The following is a 5,836-nucleotide window of genomic DNA, read 5'->3' on the forward strand; positions in this document are numbered from 1 at the left end:
AATTACTGTTTATATATGTAGAACGGAATGATCAAAGGTTATGAAATTTGCATTTGTTTGGTGTTTTTTGGTATTTAAAAAATTATTTAAATAAAAAAATACTAGTGGTCAATGAGAGGGAGGATAAGTGTTATGTGATGTATAATTTTTTCTTTTGATTTCTTTTTCTGGAGTGATGCAAATGCTCCAAAAATGATCATTGTGATGAATACACAAGTATGTGATGAAATTGTGAGCCACTGATTGTACACCATGTATGGACTCTGTGTGTGAGCAGATTTGTCAATAAAAGTATATTTTTTAAATGTGGCTTTTGCATATTACATAACGGTTTCAAACCAATATGCCATATTCTCTTGAAACTCCATATCAGGTATATACTTAGGAAAACTGAAAGTAGGGACATGATTAGACATATGCACACTAGTGTTTATGGTGATAGTGTTCATGACCTGCAATGTATCAAGGAGGTCTAAGGTTATATCAACTGATGAACTGATGGGTGAACTGTGTTGTATACATACAAATGAATTTTGAATGGCTGCAAGAAGGAATGAAGCTGTGAGGCATACAACTATGCAAATGAATATTGAGGACATTATGTTGAGTGAAATAGGCCAATAGCAAAGAGACAAATAAAGTCCTCACTAATATGGTGTGCTGGTTTGAAGCTGTTGGGTAGCCCAGAAAAGCCAAGTTCTTTAATTCTCATTCAAAATATCTGGGTGAGACTGTTTTTTATTGTTTCTTTGGATATATGACCCACCGAATTGTGGAGTGTAGCTTTTGATTAGATGGTTTCCAAGGAGATATGTCTCACCCATTCAAGGTGGGAATGAAAGCTTATTATTTTGAACAGGTTAGTGTAGTACTCTGTAACATCCCAGAGTAATTTTGACAGAACGTAAAAAAAAGTATTTTCGAAGTCCCCTTGCAGGATGGGGGAAATATTAAAATTCCCCATCTGGGAAATTCCTGATAATTTCTCAAGCATTAGAGACTACCAATTTAATAAGACAAGTCCTCAATCTTGGTGCTTGCATTTCAGAAACTTATTCCTGCAAAGTAGAAGCTAAGCCTCCTTATAATTATGCCTAAGGGTCACCACCAGAGAACCTCTTTCATTGCTCAGATTTGCATTCTCTCTCTAAGACCACTCCACAAATAAACTCACTACTCTCCCTGCCTCCACATAAGACTTGACTCTCAAAGAGTGTATATCTCTCCTGCAACATGGGACATGACTCCCAGGTAGGAGCCTCTTCCTGGCATCATGGAATTGAGAAAGACATTTTCACCAACAGAGGGAAAAATGAAATAAAGTAAAGTTTCAGTAACTCTGAGATTTCAAATAGAGTTGAGAGGTTATTCTTATGAATTATACAGATACTCCTTTCTAGGTTATAATGTATTCAAATATCTAGAAGGAAATACTTAAAAATGATGAAAATTAATCCCCCAATAATGATACCCAATCTCTAATCCCACAGCTGTAATTCATTCCAGCATTCCTCTTCTGTTTGTTTCAAATTCCTTTTCCTGTTTCAGAGCATCCTAACTCTTATTATCAAAATATATTCATTTGTTTTGGGCAAATCTAGTATACCCAAGTAATAACATTAGTAAATATAGAGTGATTTCAAAACTGCCAACATATATACTTATGGGAATCAAATTTACCACGTGAAATAGTGTTTGTGATCTTTTATCCATTAGCCTCAGAGTATGCAGTCAAAATACTGTTTTTCCAAACCCTGATTAACACATATGTATATACTTTTTTTCTAAGCCAGAACATTACTTGTCTGGAGGTATAGTGACCTACACATCATTCCAGTGGCATCAGATGTTCTTGCCTACATATATATGTTTGTGGCATCTTTTGATATCATTTTCCCCTACTTACTGTGGCATTGGAAAGAGCCCTGGGGATCCCAGGCATCTTGATATTTCCTTTTAGCCTCATTTATTGATCCAGTAGCCCTGTTTCTCAGGAATAATGAGGATTAATTACCACAGCTTTTTATGTCTATTATAACTAGGCTATTAAGTATGTAGTAAGACAAATCATTACCTTATGGATAAAAGTTGTTATTCACTTCTTTTACTCAAAATGATTAGTTTTTCACCATTAATTAATGGAAGACATTGTAACAATGGATAAAACAAATAGAAATAAACAAATGTATTGCTGACAGATGTATTGTGAGAAAGAAAAGCAAATGTGTATCTCAAACATGAGTACAGATTCTGTTGAGTAAAAATAGATGCCCCCATCATAAGGAATGGTGTGAACAATTAATAAAGTTGAAGATAGTTAACTGGTTGCTCTCTAAAGTACTAAGAGGTGTATCAAAATTTAACATTGTTCTCTGTTATTGGCAGATCTGATATTGAAGGATTTGCATAGCCAGAAATCCCTAGAAAATACATTCATAGAGTTAACCCTTGTCACCATGGCCACATTTTTATACCTTTCAAATATTGAAAGTTAGGTGTATTTTTTCTTTGTTAGAGTAGCTGTGAGTTTACAGAACAATCATGCCCAAAATACAGGATTCCCATATACATATATACAACAACTTGCATTTCTGTGGGATATTTATTACTAATGTTGGTAGAATATTTTTATAATTGCACCATTAATTAAAGTGTGGGTTTAATTTAGGGTTCACTGTTTGTGTAATATAGTGCCATGGATTTATTTAAAATGTGTATTATTTTAGCATATATATAATCTAATATTTCCCCCTTCTAATAATATTCAAATATATATATATATATACATATATATATATATATAATTTCAGTTCGATCAATTGAGTTTGCAATATTGTTACACCATCAATGCTACCTATGACCAAAGCATTTCTGTCATTCCAAATAGGAACTCCACATTTTAAGCCATAAGTTCCCATTCCCTATCCCCATCCTACCCCCTTATAATGTATATTCTAGATCCTGACTCAATGAGTTAACTTGTTCAAATTGTTTCACATCACTGAGATCATACAATACATGTCCTTTTGTGTATGGCTTATTTCACTCAAGATGATGTCTTCAAGGTATCTTCTTGAAGACATCCATGCTGTCACATATATCAGGAATTCATTCCTTTTTATGCCTGTGTAATATTCCAATATGCATATATAACACATTTTATCATCCATTCATAGGTTGATGGACATATGAGGTACTATCATCTTTCAGCAATTGTGAATAATGCTGCTATGAACATCAATGTGCAAAAATCTGTTTGACTCCCTACTTTCAATTCTTTAACAAATATACTGAGAAATAGGAATGCCATGTCATATTGTGCTTCTATACTAAGCTTTTTGAGAAACAGCCAAACTCTATTCCAAAGTGGCTGCACCATTTTGCATTGCCACCAGCAATGAATGAATATTCCTAATTCTCAAAATCCTCTACAATATATATTAATTTCTGTTTTTTTTTTCTCTTAGTAGCAGCCATTCAAGTGGGTATGTATCCCATTATAGTTTTGATTGGCATTTCTGTGATGGCTAATGATGTTGAGGATCATTCCATGTGCTTTCTGGCCATTTCTTTATCTTCTTTGATGAGATGTCTGGTCAAGTCTTTTGCACATTTTTAATTTATTTTGTTGCTGTGTTAAATTGAAGAATTTCTCTATATATACAAGAATATAATCCTTTATTGGACATGTGGTTTCCAAACATTTTCTTTCTTTCATGATAAAGTTTTGTGGGGAATATAAGTGTTTAATTTTGATGTAGTCCTACTTCTCTATGTTTTCTTTTGTTGTTTGTGCTTTGGATATAAAGTGTAAGGAATCATTGCCTAAAACATGGCCCCAAATATTCTTCTTTATGTTTTCTTCTAGGAGCTTGATCATTCTAGAATGTATATTTAGGTCTATGATCCATATTGAATTGGTGATTTTTTTATATGGTATGAAGTAGCAGTCCTCCTTGTGTTGTTTTATTTGTTATTGTTTTCAAATGAAGAGCAATTTTTCCCAGCAACATTTGTGGAAGAAATTATTCCTTCTCAACTGAGCAGTCTTTGCACCTTGATCATAAATCATTTAGCCATCATGTGAGTCATGGCTTCTGAGCCATTAATTCTATTTCATTGGTCTATTTGTCTGTTTCTGTGCCATTTTCAGGCTATGTTGATTACTGTGGCTTTATAATAAGTTTTAAGATTGGGAAATGTGAGTTATCCAGCTTCATTCTTCATTTTCAAGATTGCTTTAACTATTTGGGGCCTTTTATCCTTCCACACACTTTTTTTTTGTATGCTCTGGGATGGGGGCCACATTTCATTCTTTTTCTGTGTGAAGACCCCATTATCCAAGCACCAATTGTTGAGCTTTTTCTTTTTTGAATGTGTAGGCTGGGAATCAAACCTGGGTTCCCCACAAGTAAGGTGAGAATTCTATCACTGATACCCATGCATCCACTTCCATAAATTTGATGATTAGCTTTTCCATTCATGCAAAGGAGGTTGTTGGAATTGCATTGAATCCATAAATTCTTTGAGTAATATTGACATCTTAACCATATTTAATCTTACAATTAATATTAATGACTGTGGAACTTCCTTTCCTTTATTTAGGTCTTCTGTAATGTCTTTTAACAATGTTTTGTAGTTTTTTGTTTACAAGTCCTTTAGATTCTTGGGCAAATTTATTGCTGGGTGTTTGATTCTTTTAGTTGCTATTGTAGAGGGAGTTTTTTTTCTTGATTTCCTGTTTAGAATATTCATTTCTAGTGTATAGAAACACCAGCAATTTGTCCATATTGATTTTGTACCCCATATTTTGCTGAATTTGTTTATAAGCTCTATTAGCTTTGCTGTAGATTTTATAGGGCTTTCTGTATAGACAATAATATCATCTGTAAATAGAAGCTTTCCTTCTTCCTTTCCAATTTGGATGACTTTTATTTCTTTTTCTTGCCTAATTTCTCTGGCAAGAACTTCCAATGCAATGTGGAATAACAGTGGTGACAGTGGGCATCATTGTTTTCTTCCTGATTGTTGCAGGAAAGTGTTGACTCTTTCAAACTAAGTACTATATTATCTGTGGATTTTCATATATGCCCTTTTTCATGAAGAAGTTTCCTTCTATTCCTTGTGTTCTAAATGTTTTTATAAAGAAAAGCTATTGTATTTTGCCAAATATCTTTTCAGCATCAATTGAAATGATCATGTGTTTTTTTTCCTTCATTCTGTTAGCGTGGTGTATTACATTAATTGATTTTCTTATGTTGAACCAAAGTTGCATATCAAGAATAGATCCCATGAGTGGGCCACAGTGGCTCAGCAGGCAGAGTTCTCACCTGCCATGCCAGAGACCCAGGTTCAATTCCTGGTGCCTGCCCATGTAAAAAAAAAAAAAAAAGAAAAGATCCCACTTGATCATGTTGCATAATTATTTTAATATGTTGTTGCATATGTTGTTAATATTTTGTTGACAATATTTGCATCTATATTCATAAGATATATTGTTTTGTAGTTTTCTCTTCTTGAAGTATCTTTATCTGGCTTTGGTATAAGTGTGATATTGGCATTGTAGAATGATTTAAGAAGAATTCTTTCTTCTTAAATTGTTTGGAAGAGTCTGAGAAGAACTAGAGTTATGTTTTCTGGACTGTTTGATAGAATTCCACTGTGAAGTTATTTGGTCCTAGGCTTTTTCTTGTTGGAAGGTTCTTGAATACTGATTTAGTCTCTTTTCTGGTAATTCGTTTGGTGAGATATTATATTTCTTCTCAAGTCAATATGGGTAGTTTGTATATTTTTAAGGATTTTTACATTTTGTCTGTGTTTTATCTAATTTACTGAT

This window comes from Tamandua tetradactyla, chromosome 7 (assembly GCF_023851605.1).
Source record: "Tamandua tetradactyla isolate mTamTet1 chromosome 7, mTamTet1.pri, whole genome shotgun sequence".
Classification (NCBI taxonomy): Eukaryota; Metazoa; Chordata; class Mammalia; order Pilosa; family Myrmecophagidae; genus Tamandua; species Tamandua tetradactyla.